Genomic DNA, 17857 nt, shown 5'->3' with positions numbered 1-17857 from the left:
AAAAAAACCCAGCGCTTTACTTTCAGATTGGCGCGCCCCTGTGCCAAGCACAGTGCATGCCCAGAAGAGGCAGCACCTAGTCTGACCTGGCTTGCCCAACGTCTGTATAGATAGCACACTTTGATTGAATCACTTTAGATAAAAGCACCAAAAAGCCTTCCTGAAGTGCCCGCTCTATACAGATGCTGGGGAGCTGGGTTAAACTTGCTTCCTCTCCCAGTAAAGCACTGAGGTTTTTTCCCCACTGAGGTTTTTTCCCCCCCACATCTCTCAGTGCCCACTATGTTCACTGAATGATCTTCCCTTCCCCCCCGCATCACAAAAGTGAAGTTAAGTCCCTTTACAGCTGAAAATTGTGGAGTCTGTATTTAGTTGAGATCACCCAGTTTAGAAAAGTGGTTCAATTCAAAATTCAGTGTAAACAGATTTACTAGTGACAGATTTCACACTTGACATTAATTTATGCTGAGAAAGTTTTCCCATGGGTTTAATCTATTTGGAAAATTTAGGTTTGGTTTATAGTCATTTCTGGACCAGTTTCACCTACCAAGCCATACTGTCCCCCCATTAGGAATGGGGACTTCTCTAAAACTTGAGTTACTTTCCAAATTATCTCTGCCATGTCAAATACCCCTGTGAGCATGTAACATGCCCAATCTTGCCTTCACAATAGTCTCTCTCCTGTTATTAGTATCAGGATAACTATCATTATCTTTCATAGTTTATTAACATCCTATTTTTCCTCCCAGTCTTCCCTAAGAAAAGGTGCTTTGGAATGAGAAGCAGACCTTCACTGTCTTAGCTCAAAGGTTTAAACCCATAGTAATTCATCATGCTATATTTTTAAAGATTCACATTTTAGCCACCTGACTCACTGTGAAATGAGAATGCCTAGACCTTTATTTTTAGCGCCTTAACTCATGATTTCCTTGGTTTCATGAATTCTATGGTCACACTTTTAACATGCCTTTAAAACAGTGTACTGTTACTGGAGTGACAAATGACAGAACACGCAGAGCCTAGATTTCCACAACAGTGTTGTATCTGCTGCAGGGACCCTTTCCCTGTATCTGCTGCAATTACAAGTGATTGTGCACAAATAAGAGCTGGGTATGTACAGTACATTCCCTTGTTTGCACCTGCAGTTGTTTGCAGCCAAAGTTATTTGTAGGTGCAATACTACACTCCTGAAACGGGAGATTGGGTTGTAGCAGTAAAAAACAAAACAAAACAAAAAATCCCAATGGTTAAATCAATAATCAATAACAAAATAGTTCTTTAGGGGTAGGGTTACCATATTTCCAGTTTCAAAAGAGAGGACACCTGTAAGTCTGGGGGGGGGGGAGGGCAATATGATTGTGGAAGGGGCAATAATATGCCCATGCCCCTTACTTCTGACCCACAGCACCCTGCTCCCCCAAGCCCTGAAGTGTCTCCTGGCTGCCCTGCCCCTACAAGCAAGGGCACTGGCCCTGGTGCCACTAGCCCAGCCATGCAGCTCCCCGCTGCCACCTCAGGGCCCTACCACCACCTTTACCTGCTGGAGGGGCAGATGCCTCCTCCCACCTCCCCCCACTGTGCTGCAGCCCCAGCACCCAAAAAGTTTTCCCCAGTGCCGGCAGACACCTGCCCCATCCCCTCCACACACCCCTACTATGCACACACATGCACGCACACACACAGCTTCGCCTCACAGGCAGTCCCCAAGCCCCGACCCTCCAACCCCTGTCCCCACAGACTTACTTGCATGTAGCTGCTGAGGCTGCTCCCACTACCCTGCCTCGTTGCATGCCGACTACATGTGCATGCACACTCAGATGCACATGATGTTCCCTGCCTCTAATTGTCCTCTCTCCACTACCCCCATCCCCAAGCAACTGCTTGGTAGGGCAAGCCAGGAAGTGCCAGGAAAAACGTCAACGCTGAGCAAAGCAAAATCCCGGACATTAGTTGATATTTTAAAAAACTGCCTGGATGGAGATGGGAGGACCCAGAAAGAGGACATGCCGGGGGAAACCAGGACGGATGGTAACCTTGGCTAGGGGAGGTGGAGAGTCATTAGCCTGGGACTGAGTCAGGCCAAAAGTTAAAAGGTGTTGACATATAATTAGCCCTGTAGCATATAATCTTGTTTTATTTCACATATCTATAATTTTCTCCTCTTATAAGCCTTGTAGGGAAACATAATATACTAAATAAAAATTTAACTGTATGTTTTACAAGGCTGAATGCAGTTGATCCATGTGGCCAAGGAAGCCTTGAGTTTGTCAATTCATGAGTTAATTGCATGAAGAAAAACTGAGCCACAGAGCAGAACTCTGTTTATAAGAAGTCTGTTTATTGAACACAGGACCAGTCAAAAGCATGCAGGACAGCGCTGCATTATGGCCAGCAGCAGCAGGCCAACTTGTTACTGCAGGTTTTTTTCCATCAGAACCACACACGCACACACAGAGTGAATGCTGGGTACAATTTTAGTTTTTGAAAGCTTTAAAGATGAAGAGAGTTTTACTGTTTAGAACACTTTAAAAGGACAAAAAACACTGCATTTGCATTGATGACATGTAGACCATAGCTCAGGACAATACAATTTAAAAAGAAGTTTAAAATAATCCATAAATTAATTTAAAATGGAAATTACCAGCCTATCTCTAGTGAAAAAAACTTTTTAAAAAGGAGGGAGTAATCCAGTCTACTGTTGTGCTAGCTAAGCCTTCTGTTGATGTAGGCTGCTCACAGAATGAAAGTCTTAGCAGTGGAAAGTGTTTATGTTCCTGAAAGCTTCAAGGCTTGTCCAACCTGTTCCTATTCAATTAAGCTCCAAAATTAAGCTCCTCCAAATAAAGAAGGTATTTATCCAGGTAACAGATAAAGGTCCTGAACAAAAAGTTTTAATATCAGAGCTAATAAAATGTGAATCGGGAAGGGAAAGAGGGAAGACAGGGGGTACCCGGCAGTCGGAATAAAAGGCTAATTTTTTCAGCCTGAGTTACTGCCTATGTTTTGCTTTTATAAGAATATTCTTGGACCCAGAATCCACAGCTTAGTTAAAATAATCATTTGCTTTTTAGCTCATTGCTCTCACTACACTGAATAGGAATAGGACGGTCTGTAATCCTGCATTACCTCTAATCACAGCTGCTAAGCCAAGGTTTCTCTTGCCCAGGGCAGCACACCGCATTTAAAGAGCCTGTGGAGGGCACTGAAAGGCTGAATTTCAGCTACCGAAATCAATGCCTTTTTTCCAGAGATGACGCTATTCCACCTGTAGCGAAGGAGACTGAGCCGGCAGAAGACAGTGATGCTGGACTGTCTAGTGTTCTGTCTATGCTAAATTGTACACTGCTGGGTGAAATGGATACCATATTTTCCAGTGCAGAAAACAGGTAAGAGGCACAAATGAAAGAATTGGGCCATAAGGCCAAATGCCATCCTTTGATCAGACTAGCTGTAACACAAGAGGGCCCAGGCGATACGTACAGAACAGTAAATCCTCTCCGTCCCCCGCCCCTTAAAAAAAAAAATCAAACCTAAAAAAATGCAGTTGCTACTAGACTTCACTTTTAAACCACAGAAGGTGCAAGTATATATCCAAAACTCAACGATACTATACGGCAAACAGTCAACCACATCACTTCCCCTTCTTGGAACAGTCTATTTGATATACAAACCAGTTATGACAACTCAAGGGCTGTATTTCCTAAATCATAGCAAATTTTACCATTGCCTTCTGTGTGATCAGGATTGAGACAGACATTTATGAAGTCTAGTTCCCTCTTTTAAGATCTCTCCTGCTTAACCACGATTGTGGATAAGTCCACATACTTCAGCATGGTGGAATGATAACTGTTATATGAGAGGCAAAAATGCCACCTTTGGATACAGTTAAGTTTTCCAACTCCTCTCAGAGCTCCACCAGCAGAACTTGGCCTTACAGTCTTACTGAGCATTAATTTATTGCTTAATTAACCTCAATACAAATGGTTTAACAAATAAGGACACCCACCCCAAAACATGTTGGAACCACAGTCAGTTGCATTCATTGCAACACAAAGACAAATCATATCCTAGTTTGCTTTGCCGTGGTTTCATTTTTCTCTTAACAAAGGGAAAGGAAAATGATAAATATATATATTTAATCATTTCCAAATTCCACATAACTAAGAATTTAGGGCCAGGAGATTACTATGATTTGTGCCTTTGTAAAATTACCTTGCTCTGTTAAGGAAAAATATTCAATCCTGATTGTTAATGTTATACAATTGTTGGATTTTTTTTTCCTGCTTTGGTCTAAGAAAGGACCAACCAACACAATTTATGTTAATATTTTGTTTTAAATCTTATTTAATTTGCTTATCTCAGCAAATAAAATAAAAAGCCAAACAGAAACAAATCTGATAGCAATTGAAGATACCAGAATAACAGTTAAGTTTAATGTCCAAGGTTGTATTACCTAGGGCATATAAATTCACTGCACATGTTTAAGCCTGCTCTACCTTGAGATCAGGAAATCAAAGTCCAAAAAAAAATCCAAACCCAGGTACTCTGATCTCAATATAATCTAGACTAGCTATGAAAAATCAAGGGCAAGAGACAGGCAGGAAGAAAGCTGCTATATAGCTCTTCTTCCCATCATACCTCATAATGCATTTTAAGTCTTTTAAGGTCTACTCCTATTAAGAAGCAATTTTCATACAGTATTTTTGCTAATGAGCAGTCCTCAGGAATTGATATCCTAGGGCAGTAATTCTCGACCAGGGTTAGAGAATCAGCCTGGGGGGCTGAGAGATCCTTGTAGGGGTGTCACAGGGGACTTTGCAGTATTACCACTATTACGTGTGCAAACATCATGATTCACAAGATAAATCCAAAGACTTCAAGTAACAATCTTTGTTGTCAAAGACATTCTAACTTGTTGTAGTCTCCCTGATGTCTTTGCAAGGGAAGAATTGCTTGATTATTTTTCTATAGTCCAAAATCGAGTCAAAACTAAGAATTGGCATTTTCCAAGGGGGATCTTGAGTCTAAAAAGTTTAAGAACTACTGTCCTAGAGGTATCTTAGAAGTGGAGGGCATTTCTTCCCACAAACAAGGACTCTATACTTCAAGATCATGAATCTAGAGGTGTATTGAACACTGTTTCATGGGGAATCAGGATACTCTTAGGGCACTTCAGGGGTGTCATTAGTCTTCCCCTACCCACCTTATAGTCCCTTTTTCCTTATGCATTAGTAGCATAGTTGAATTCACCTAACTAGCCAAAATGGTGGTGGTGTCAGTACTAAAGTATTTGGTGCCATATGTTGACTGGCTGTTAAGGAGCACAACAGATGAATTCAGATTATGTCCTCTCAGGTCAAAACCAGGCTGCACCTGCTTGCAGTAGGACTGAACCTGACTCCCCCCACTTGGATCAGTTAAAGAAACAAGTGTCTGAGGCCCACCTATTACATCTGTATCTTTAAGAGAGAAACCAAGGCACAGAAAATCTGATGACATGCCTGGAAACAAACAAACAAAACTCAATTAACTTCATTCTTTCTAACTACCTGAAAGTTATATAATTATGTTTCCAAATGCAAACAAACTTGTCATCTCTGGTAAGCATCAGAAAATGTCAATTAGTTGTCTTTATATTTTAGAGCAGTGGTTTTCAACCTGTGGTCTATAGCCTCCTGGGGGTCTGTAGACTATGCCTGAGGGGTCCGCTAAAGATGACTACAAGCAATCAAAAGTATGTAAATACCCACACTTACAATTCAAAGGGGTCCACACCTCCATTCAAAATTTTTAAGGGTCCACAAATGAAAAGAGGTTGAAAACCACTGTTTTAGAGTACAGAATTTCTAGAAGGTCAGTGATAGTAGCACAGTGTTTGTAACTAGTGTAAATCACTTATTAAAGGCAACAAGCTCCATGAATGAAAGTCAATGGAAAGACTCCCCCTGACTTCACAAGAGGCTCTGCACCCCCCTAAATGAAACGTGCAGGCCTCACCAGAATACAGCATAACTGATGGGGGACAACTAGGGCAGCAGCTATAGGCACTGTCTTTGTCAGGGGGAGGTGCACAAATAGCTACACACCTACAGAGGCAGCTGACCATGCTGCTGCATTTGGCACCCTGGCAGTCAGTGCTGACCCAGGCATTGCACAGCTGCCCCAGGGACGGAGCTGCCTGGCTACACCTCTGCATACAGCACTAATCAACCTAAAGTCTTGCTTAAACACAACACATCTCTCATGCTCCCGGTAAAGTCAGTAGTTGCTTCCTGCTGACTTCAGTGGGAGCAGGCCATAGTGAAAGGGAACGCTGAATGTACTGTAATACACAGCACTAGTTCCATCTAAAGTCTTATGAACATTTTTATTGCTGCAATTGCTGCTATTTCCATCAAGGGCTGATGTTGTTTGAAATGCATTTTACTTAAATACCCAAAAAAACCCCAAACCCTTACTCCACAGTTTGAGCTAAGGGCGCCTATAGACATGCTCCAATGTGCTCTAATTAGGACATGTCATTGATGGGGTACTCTAATTAGAACGCTCCAGGATGCTGTAGTGTCCCGCGTATTCAGTGTTTCGCATTTCAGAATGGCAGTGAGGGCACTTTTAACTAAAGCTCATTTGAATTTTAGTTAAAGCACCCCCACAGCTATTTTGAAATGTGGGGCACTGAATACATATGATGCTGCAACGTGTTAATTAGAGCAGCTGTCTGGAAGCCACTCTAATTAAAATGACCCCCTGCAATCTGGACCACATGTAAAGACACCCCAAGAGCCATGTTCAGTCTCTGCAAAAGCTGACTGTGGCTTAAAGAAACCTTGCATTTTTTCAAAAAAGCAAATGAGGTAAAAAAAAGTTTTGGAATTTGCCAAATTAATGAATTTCCATAATGTAAGCATTGTACTGCAACCAGCTCACTAAAAGGGTCATCAGTTTAAAAATCCACAGGTGGCTTTTGTCCAGAGTTACCATTTCCTCTAATTATCACTACAACTTTTCTGTGTGTGAATTGAGCGCTAGCGAATTTGTCCAACTGATACCGCCCAATTAATTATGTGCTTGCACAGAGCTAACAGTAGACTAACTACTTATCTGTCCACAGACCAGCTACAATGCAGGCAGCCAGAATGTCAGCTTCCACATGTCCTCCCATCAAAGCAACTACTAAGGCCTCATCTACACTGAAGTTTCACCACTACAGCTAGACCCATAGAAACCTCTTACTGTAGAGGCAGTTTATGCCAGCAAACACAGGCTTTTGCCGGGACGGCTCATACTGGTTTAGCCAGCAAAATAAGCTGTACTAGCTGCATTCACCCATATCCACATATGTAACACTACATTTTTTGTTGGCACATAAAATGTCATTAAACCTCTTTCCCAAACAAATCCATTGTCAGCAACAGTTTCTTAGAAAGACCTAGCTTAAGCCCCAGTAGCGAGAGCAATTTGCACTGACCATTCAGTTCAGTCCAAATTGCACTTCTTTCATTAATGATACAGCTATTAAGGTGGTTCTCAAAGCACAGCAGAAAATGAGGACAGCATACTTATCCCATTTGACAGCTGGGAGTTCTGAGAAAGGAGGAAGCAAGGTGACTTTCCCAAGGTCGCACAGCAAGGCAGTGGCCAAGCTGGAAATACAACCCACGTCGCCCGAGTCCTGTTTGCTACTTATTATTTTTTGTTAGGATCCAAGACCTTACCAACGCTGGGGATCTGCCCCAATTGCTGGCCACCCACCAGCTAGATGGAGCTGCACCACTGAATGTGCTTGCTATAGACAGGGCAAGTTGTTAATTCCACTTTGAAACAAGGGTAAGACGCACCTATTTAATTCTATCAAAATAAGGGAAAGGTAATAGTAACACACAGGACTACTAAGCACCCAATAAAACCTTGTTCTCATCCAGGTCCAGAGCAGAGGAACATTTGATTGTTTAAAATCTGCAGCTTCTCTGCATTGAGACTCATATACAAACACGTCCCCCAAGCCCCAGCATTACAAGCTAGTAGCAGTGTGCTAACAAGCCTGCTGAGCAAGTACTTTGGGACAGTCTGAACACGTGTTATTGAAATGTTTATCTTGCTTCCTACAGTACTAGGACTTGGGCCAGATTTCCAGTGCACAAAGTGGAGCACAAAAGATGCTGTCTTATTATGTCCATAACACTGAGATTTGTACTTGGAAGCCTCTGGAGAACCCCAGAACAAACACAGGCCTGGACAGAGATATCATTTCCCCAATGTAAGGGTGGGTTTGGTTCATGGGAAACTTCAAACTTCAAACACAGTCTCTCTCTGTCAGGGAACATAGCCCAGCTTCTTTCAACATCATAGCATCCATGGCTAGAGAGTAGACAGCAAGTCCACAAGAATTTAAAAAACATCTTCAGACTAGATTGAAAAAGATCCTGCACAAATTTGCCAGGCAGGAGGAATAAGGTGCAATTTTGCTCACATTCACTTGTACAGGAACTAATTACAGTCCCGGTGCCCAACACAGATGCAAGAGCATCAGCACTATGTGCACTGTGGGTCCTGTAGCAGGCCTAGGGTATGCTGCGGTTGTCTGCTGTCCCCTGCCAGTCAGTCCTCACTTGCCTGTCTTCCTGACAGCTCAGTGACCAAAATGTTTCCTGGCTGCTGTGGGCCTTCCTGGAGCATGGATTAATAGAACAACTGGTCACTGCATATACAAATCACATACAGGTTTCCCTCGCCAACCACTGGGGTTAGGTTCCTGAAAGTTCCTGTGGTTGGCAAAAACCGCGGCTGGAAAAACAAAAGGCTTATGGGAAAAATGGCAGGTGGCAGGCTGATGCATGGCCACGGAAAACTGTGGTTACTTAAAACCGTATACCATGGTAGCCAAAACAGAATACAGAATATTAAGCATGGGTACTCAAAACCATGGTTGGAAAAACTGTGATTGGCAAGGGAAACCTGTAGACACCTTGCTAATAGCATTTATTAAAGTAGGCCTTCTTGGAACAGAACTAGGCATACCCTTTATGGCTTGAACAGATCTGCTGGAAATACAGCAACTCCCTGGAGACCTACACCTGCCATGCCTTGATTTTGATAATTAAATGGGACCTCAGTTCAGTTCAGGACAACCTTAGGTGTCTCTCTTTCACTGCTCACAGTTACTAGTCTCCAGTGCTTCATCTACAGCTCCGTGCAGGGAGCTCCTTCCTCCAGCACTACCCTCACTGCTCTTCCCTGGAACTGGGGTTATAAAGCCACCAGGACTGCCCCTCCCAGCCTCCAGGCAGTCCACCTTACAGGCACCCTTATCCTACCCTTACACTCATTGACAGTAACAGGATTATTGGGTCTTCTATTACAACCCCATACTCAAAATAGAAGCCATTGCATCCCCACTACTTGTGGGTAATTCTCAAGGATAGAGACTATTTGAGTGATCCAACCTGCAGGGGACTATGGGATAGATGGTATAGGAGGATATACAGCTGGGAAAGTCTGCAGTCTTCCAGCCTGTCTGAAATGGAAGGAAAAAAGCACCATAAACTGCTGCCAAGCCCAAGAACGGCAACAAGCCTGGTGCAATCCTGAGGCTTTGAGGCATACTGAACATATTGTAAGCAAAGTGCCTGGAAGCCAAGCCTAATTGGACCTTTACATAAGCTGCTTGTTCATAATACAATAATAAGCTTCAGTTTAGAGACTGTTATTGCCAATTGCTTCCCAAAAATGACTATCCTTGAATAGCCTCTTCAGTCTCAACATGTTATGATCTGCCCTCACCAGTATTATATGTGCAGGATATTGCAAAAAAAAAAAGAAAAAGAAAAAAAAAAAAGGGGGGGGGGGAAATCAAGAGATTTGACTGAGCTGTCCCACACATAGGAGAGAAACACACAAAAATACAAGGACTAATTCCATCTTGGTATAACCTACTGAACTGAGTTATACTCAGGAACAAGCTGGCCCAGACGAGATTAAAGCATGCCTCTCCGTGCCAGATATTAGCAAAGGTTTGTCATACCACATGCTCCACTAACCAGCACCATGGATGAAGATTGTATCACTTCTTGTGCATCATAAAACAAAGGTTAGAAAGTACTGCTCTGCAGAGCATAGTTGCTCCAAACCTTGTTTGTTCCAGTTCAGGTTATCTCCCAGGATCTAGAGGCTGAAGGACACAGTGATGAAGTAACCCTTCCTCAAATCTGTCATTCAGAAGAGGACTGTTAGGCAAATACTGAAAAAAATGGATGGATCCACATAATGGGCATCCATTGCTCTGGGTTGCGGCAGGAAAAATACAGCCTGTGGTGGCAGCGGCAGGCCCTCAGGGCACTCATGGTCAGCGGAGGTGCAGCCACCCAGTGGTGCACGGCTCCAGCCAGTTCTGGGAGCTGCACGTAGAGGCAAGGAGTGAGCCAGGCCAGCCTGCCTCTATTGCATGGGGTTCCCTGCAACGCAAGTGCAGCTCCCAGCATTCATGCACCACTGGGGGGAAGCCCCCCGCAATGGAGCCGGTGGACCGGCCCCACTCCCTGCCACCACATGCAGCTCCTGAGACTTTGCTAGGAAGTGGGGAGAGGGGCTACCCATCACTTCCGGCGGAGTCCTGGCAACTGTATGGGGCTACAGGGTGCAGGGAAGGCAGCCAGCTCTATTATGCAGGGCTTCCCCCCAAGTGGCGCATGAGTGCTGGGAGCTGCACAGGAGCCCCACGTGATAGAGCTGGGCCAGCCTGGCTCCACTCCCTGCTGCCACGTGCAGCTCCCAGGACTGGCCGGAGCCACATGCCACCAGGCAGCAGCGCGTGCATGGGCCACAAGCACCCTGAGGGACTGCCACCTGCTGCTACTGCCGCTACTGCTTCCACCATGGGGGGAGTGCATGGGGGGTCCCCACACCCCCCCTCACCCCCACAACTCCTCTGCATATACACCCCCCACACCCCCAATATACCCTACACCCTCCTGCACACACTCAGCCACATGCCCTCACAAACTCACCCACACACACCCCCCGCACACTCCCCCAAAGACACCCCACACACAATATTCAAGAGTAAGATTTTATTTTTCAGTTAGTATGCAATCACCTCTATATACACTATGCAAACACACAGAAATCAGGACAAAAATATTTTTTGGAATAAAATTAAAATATGTTATAGTAAATGATTGGTTTTTAGTATACGATTTGTTTTTTTTTTTCCAGTTCTAGGAGGGCAACCCTTCCTCCCCGCCAAAGGAGTACTTCCAGGGGCAAGGGGAGGGGCTCCCAGTGGCAAAAGCCAGGGGGTGGGATTTCCAGTCCCAATATGGCAACCAGGGGGCAGGGCTACTCTTGCAGCCCTTGACGGCTCACCAGAACTCATTAAGCGGCCCTCCAGCTGAAATAATTGCCTACCCCTGCTCCTGCTCTAAGTGTTGCTACCATATTATCCAGTCACACAAACGCCCAATTTTGCCTCACATGCAACCCGTTTCATATCCGGACTAATTTTAAGGCTAAACCATGTAAATGCTGCCTCACCTGCTTTGTACCTTCATGTGTTATATTATGTTGCTGGCATGCTTAATTTCCTAACTTTGCTCCCTGTGATGTTGAAGTAGAACTTTAAAACTCATTTCTACATACCATGCTCTCGATACGCCCAAGACCAATGGAAAGCCCAAACATGCGGCAGCATAAACCAGCAGGAAAGGAGTTAATTGCCCGTTCCTTGATGGGGCTTAATCCTGAATACCCATCTAGTCATCATTTTTATAAATCATCAAAATACATTCCATGAGAAGCACAAGTGGGCAGCACATGCAAATACAAAAAACATATAAACTGTTAGCCAAATATATTAAAAGGCCTAATTCTATACACTGTATCTGCACTGCAGCTTCCATAAAAAGTACAAGTTATCTGCAGTTCTTGCCTGTTCCTCAAACAATGCTAATATTCTGCCACTTCCAGGAAAAAAAGTGCTGACCTCCATATCTGGATGTCTGCAGCATTTGTGATGGCAGAGATCCAAAAGGGTTTGACTCAGAAGTGGGCCCTTCAGCCAAACGTGAGTTATTTTCATACCACCAACTGAAATATGTACAAATGAAGGCAGTTTGGTGTACAGAAAAAGATTACAACTGATCTTGGAAGGAATAATTTGGGTCCTTGAGACTCTAAAGATATGTAGTTAAAGATAAACCTGCCTGGTTAACGCATTTACCCTTGCTTTCAGCTCAATTAGCTTGCTAACTGCATTCCTAGTTAGGGCAGCATGCATATTTACAACAGAGCCTGGAAGAACTGGGGAGTAATAAATAGAATTTGGTAACAGATCAGTGAAGCCATCATCTTTAACAGACGATATGTAATAAGAAATCATCCTGTTTGTTTGAAGTGACCTATTTCCAATTAGGTTCCAATCCTAAATGCCAGAGAGTGCAAGGGAGAAGATACAATGCAGCCCCTGCCCAAGTCAGCCAAAGCACTCTGTGAGCTACAGACCAGTTTTCCTTCTCTGCAGGTAGGCCAGCCCTGCGCCAAGTCACTCAGGAATTCTGTACCTTGGAGAGTACCCACACAAAGCAATATTGGAGTGGACTAAAAACTAGAAATACAACATATAGTGATATGCAGTATACTTAATCTAAGAGTGATATTAGTTCATAGAGGGCCAAGAGCTAAGTATTCCTGACTACAGTGGTTCACGATCCATGGGGTCATGCACGGATGCAAGATCCTTCCCACCGCCTCCCAGTTTGTATCCTGAGCGCAAGGCCTTGCTCTGCATTAGCAGAACTGGGCTGAGGGCACTCATGCTTGAGGGATGTCATTCTTGTTTCTATGGTGCCGATTTTAGATCCAAGCTTCTGGATTCCTCTTGCCCCTCTCATTGTCTAGGATGCCTTTCCCAGTACCCCTGCTTTCCCTAAATCCCGTGGATCGAGCTTCTCTCCTGAGACTTCTGAAAACAGACTCCTTTTATACCACATGCCCAGACTTTCTGCAGGATAAAGTGATAACATTCATGTTAATGCACATTTGTGAACAAGCAGGAAATGTACATGGCCCCTGCTTTAAAAATCCCACTAAAACCAGACCTCTCTGGTAATTTGGGTACTGTCAAACTTATTAAATCTCTTGAGCAGCCAAACTGTCATGTGATTCCCTAGATAGTAGCACACATGGAGGTCTGTGTGCTGACTGATCTTTTGAAAGCATTAGCAATTGTGGGCAGACACTAGCTCTTACGCTGCTTCATGTTTCATTTCTACAACATTTCAAGGACTGGAAGTGAACAACTGCTTTAAACAGCACTTCTTAAAATCTAGGAACTAATTCTTTCCACTTCCTCTCCATTGATTTGTGAAACCTTTCTGTCAAATTAAGGGTGGCTGCCTCATTTTTTTGCCTCTCTAGGCCATTAAGGGCCCCAGGAGAAGACCATTAAAACATCTTGTGTAACTCTGAACAAGGGAGAAAAGTGGTAATATTTAGAAACAGAAAGAATAGTGTACAGGATCCTATAAGAAGTAAGTTTTTGAAAATCATAGCAGCTTGGTTATACCCCTCTCAAAAGCTAGGCAGCAACCAAATTTTTCTTTGAAATGTCTTCCTCTGGTCAAGTGTTAAAAACTGTGCATTCAAATCTTTTTAGAGTACCCAAAGGAAACAATCTGCAAAGTTTCCTTCCACGTGACTTTCGCCATGCCTGCCAGAGAACTAATAATAAATCCTAGATCTCATCCTCCCATTCAACACACTGGTCCATCTCTGCTTTGTGCTTTCGGGAAGATACTGCAGTCTGTTTCAGCAAGCAAAGCTGGATGTACAACAACACACCAACCTGTTCTATAAATCACAATGATTTGAGAAATGGAGCCAAATGAACTACAAAACCCTTCTCAGGGAGTTGGTGTAATCGCCAAATTCCATTCTTCACCAATATTTAGGAATAAACTTTTTGTAACTTATTCATCCAGTAATCTCACTTAGTCAGCAAAAGCCAGTGGAAGGAAAACATAGCAAGGAAGCCATGTCCTCAGTGTATTTATCATTCACCTTTTCTTGGAGAGATTTGGAAAAACAGATGGGCTTTGTACACCATACTCTACACATCAATAGAGTCAGGCAGCAGTGAGCTCTAAAGGCCGCCACAGAAAGATCATGGACAGCAGGTTCCTTCCTGTTCAAAGGACAATTAATTGCTCACTCCTCTGTTACGTCCCCTAAGGAATCAGAGGCCTGTTCAGAGCTGCTTAGCTTATTGCCAAGCGCTGCTACCAAAATAGCTTAGAGGGCCCATGCTGGCATGCAAGCTAAACTACTGATTACAATTAGCAGATATCCCTACCTCTCTGGGGTATTGTGTGGATGATTGCATTGAGGACTGTGAGGTGTTCAGATACCACATTAAAAAGGGCCATATAAATACTGTTCTACATTGATCTGGGGCAGAAGCTTGCAACCTGAATCCCAACAAACATCCCTCTTTATACACAAACTCGAGGGGGAGATTTTTATGGATCCGATGAAACATGATATATGTGACACATTTCACCAGTGACAGAAACATGGTTTCTCTCCTTCCTGTGCTTGCAACCAAGTTCTGTTGGGTCTTTAACGCCCTCAAGGAAGAAAGAGAACAAAAATGAGACAACACAAGAGGAGGCTGAGAGGTGATCTTGTGGCTGTCTACAAACTCATCGGTGGGGGGGCAGCAGGAAATAGGGGGTACGATGTTTACCAGGGTGCCCATCGGGGTAACTAGAAACAATGGCTACAAACTGAAGAAGAGGAAATTTAGAAACATCAGAAAACAATTCTTTACGGTGAGGGTTGCCAAAATATGGAATATGCTTCCAAGGGAGGTGGTGCTGTCCCTTCCTTGGAGGTATTTCAGAGGAAACTGGACAGACACCTGGCTGGGGTCATGTGACCCCAGCACCCTTTCCTGTCCAAGGCAGGAGGTCAGACTTGATGATCTAATAGGTCCCTTCTGACCCTAAAATCTATGAAATCTATAAGTAGGCCCTCAGGAAAACAAAAAGACTTGCTCCTTAAGGAATCAAAGAGGAAGCCTTGCCCTTGACTTCATAAGAAGCAGGGTCAGGTTTTCAAGAAACATAATAGACTGATGACTTGCAGTAATTACCTGATCCATTCCAATTTGAAGCAATACATTATTGCATCACTTTGACCCGCTTCACTAGTCAAAGGTGAAGGTCCTAATTTTCCAGTAATAACTGATATACGTGATGGCAGTAGACACACCAGATATCGTTCTCTTGATAAGATACCTTTGGACAATGCTAGCTGACAAGACAGTTATGAAGAAAAAAAACAGAACTAAAGCACTTCAGCTCCAACAATTCAATGCTTTTCATGGATAACTGATACATTTTCAGTCTCTCCCCAGCCTTACAGGCGGTTCTGAACTATTTGATGGCATAGTACAGTAGCCTCCACTACAACAGATGATGCACTGTGGTGCAGCAGTCTGATGCATCAAGGGAGCTGCCATTAATTGTACATGAAGTGGAACGTAAAGGTCCCAACCACTGCAATAGGGCCTGAGCAGTATAAAAAGATAAGAAAAGATCAAAGATAATCCTTGCCCCAAGGAGTTTGAAACCTCAAGTTCAAGACAAGAGGCAAAAGGTAGTTACCAGAGAAAATTATAATCAACTTCCCAACTGTTCAGACCCCTAGCTGCTGTCCAGTTTATTCACTGTAGGTGCAGGCCTTGCTGGAGCATCGATCAATGCTGACACAAAGGCTTTGCTAAAGCTTTGGCCAGGCCTCACCTGCAAGCCGGACGGATGCACGAACTTCTCACGTTAAAAACTTGGCAGGCTTGCATGGCAAGAGATGGGACAGAGACATGGTGGTACAAGGCAGGACAGCCCAGTACTGGGATAAGGCTGAAACACCCAGGTCAGGACTGAAACAAGCCCCCAGTACAAGACGGTCTGAGATGCTCAACATGTAGATGGAAAGTAATATGTCATTTGTTTTGTTCATTGTATAAAAGGAGAATTGGAAAACAAGAAAACTTTGCCTGCATAGTGGCAACTACTTTGTCACAGGTGCAAATGCCTTAGCTCCTGGTCTGATGTACTTGTTAGGCCAAAGCGTGTTAAGGCTGTGCTGGTAGACAATAAACCTGGCCGAATCTTTGCCACCGAACCGAGCCTGCAGTTGTTCTTTAAGGCAAGACCGGTGTTGGGATTTCCTGGCTGCGAATTTTGCTGGCACCACAGATCCTGAGACTTCAGCACTGACAACACGTTGATAACGCTCGATGAGAACAACAGTAATAAAGGCACCCATAACCCAAGATGACAGTAGGCACATTTATAAGATATCCGATAACTGGAGTAGTCTGTCAGAATATCAGCATAAGATTTCAACCCCAAATTCCCAAAGCCTATATACAGTCAGACCCCAATTACGTGGGGGATACGTTCCTGAAAAACACCGTGTAAGTTGAAACTGTGTAACTGGGAGGCATTAAGTCAATGGAAAACAGGGGGCTAGGGACCTGGGACCAAAATTTGGTAACATTATTTCATGGTAAAAGGATATATAAACACAACATAATGGAATTAATAGCCTTATTAAAACCTTTACTCCCGGCTACATGCTCATACAGAGACAAAACTTTAGCCCTAATTGCGGCACTGTTGATAACAGCTCCTTTTTTATTGGTCATTTCATTGATCCAAAGATTAAGGCGTTTCTCAACCTTATCTAAATGAGGAATTCAAGTCACCAATGACACTCTCGAACTCGCAGGGATTGTCATTTTCACACCATCTCTAATCGTTTGCTCACTCATTTTTTTTAATGGTATGCACAGTCGATTCACTTAAACTATACTGGTGAGCAACTGACACAGCACTATTGCCTTCTATCAAGGATTTCTATTTTCTGGGCCAGGGTGATAGACCTACGTGCTCTTTTGGCCACAACATCAAGGGCTTTCTTTGACGCCATTTTCACAAATATTCAGGGGTTAATATAACCAAAAATGATGGACAGTCTTGGAGGAGATGACAAGTGATGCTACCGCTATGTAAGCAGACTCCAAACTAACAACCGCTCTACCGCAAACTGTATAAACGTGAAGCAGGGTGTCACATACATTGAAACACGGTCACGTTATATAAAGCGTGTATAGGTGAATCAGTGCAACTGAGGGTCCGACTGTATACATCTATATTATCCTCCAATTCACACGTTGCTCTGATGTTTGTAATCAGGAGGCAGACAGGAGGATGAGGAACTGCGCTATTCATAAATACAACACGACCTGGGGCGCTTTTTGCGCTCCTTGGGAATTTGGTCCAGAGCAGCAAGAAGCCAGTCTACCCCAGAGCCCGAACAATACTGAGCATTTAAAAAAATTCTTTCCCGTAGGAAGCGTGATTTTTAGGACATAAAACAGGGGTTACCGTGGAGCCAGTGGAGAGAGGCTCAAAAACAAAACCAGCCCAAACTCACTTCCCCTTTTTAATGCAAAGAAATTTCTTTTAAAAGCCAGTTTCACTTCTAAAGGCAGCTTTCAAAACATCCTTACTATCCACGGTGGGTTTTCATCAAGCAAGTCACCAACCTCTTCCTTCCCTCATTTTTTTTGAATTAAGCACAGAGAGTTTGGCCGCAGGCTGCCGCTCACCTCCGGCGGAGGCCGGGCAGACCCCCGCGCGCTGCCACACCCGCACCCCGCTCCCGGGAGAAAAGGGGCCCCGCGCAACCAGGCAGACGCGCCCGCGTTGAAACCCGCGCCCAGGCTCTGCGGGGGCCCCGGCGCTGCTGCGGCCCCGCTACCTTGTTGAGATGCGGGTTGCGGGTGACGTCGTAG

General features: G+C 44.0%; 1 protein-coding gene across 1 annotated transcript in view; it reads right to left on the bottom strand.

Annotated features, from left to right (window-relative positions):
• Positions 1 to 17851, bottom strand: part of ME3 (malic enzyme 3) — a 179991-nt gene extending 162140 nt beyond the window's left edge. The window contains exon 1 of the mRNA XM_019530378.1: positions 17824 to 17851. The gene's annotated coding sequence lies outside the window, so the exon portion shown is untranslated. The remainder of the gene's footprint in view (positions 1 to 17823) is intronic.
• Positions 17852 to 17857: the final 6 nt, after the last annotated feature.

Source organism: Crocodylus porosus, unplaced genomic scaffold (genome assembly GCF_001723895.1).
Source record: "Crocodylus porosus isolate Cpor-Errol unplaced genomic scaffold, CroPor_comp1, whole genome shotgun sequence".
In the NCBI taxonomy this organism is placed as follows: Eukaryota; Metazoa; Chordata; order Crocodylia; family Crocodylidae; genus Crocodylus; species Crocodylus porosus.
Note: the sequence above shows the minus strand (reverse complement) of the source record. Positions and strands in the feature narration are given on the sequence as shown.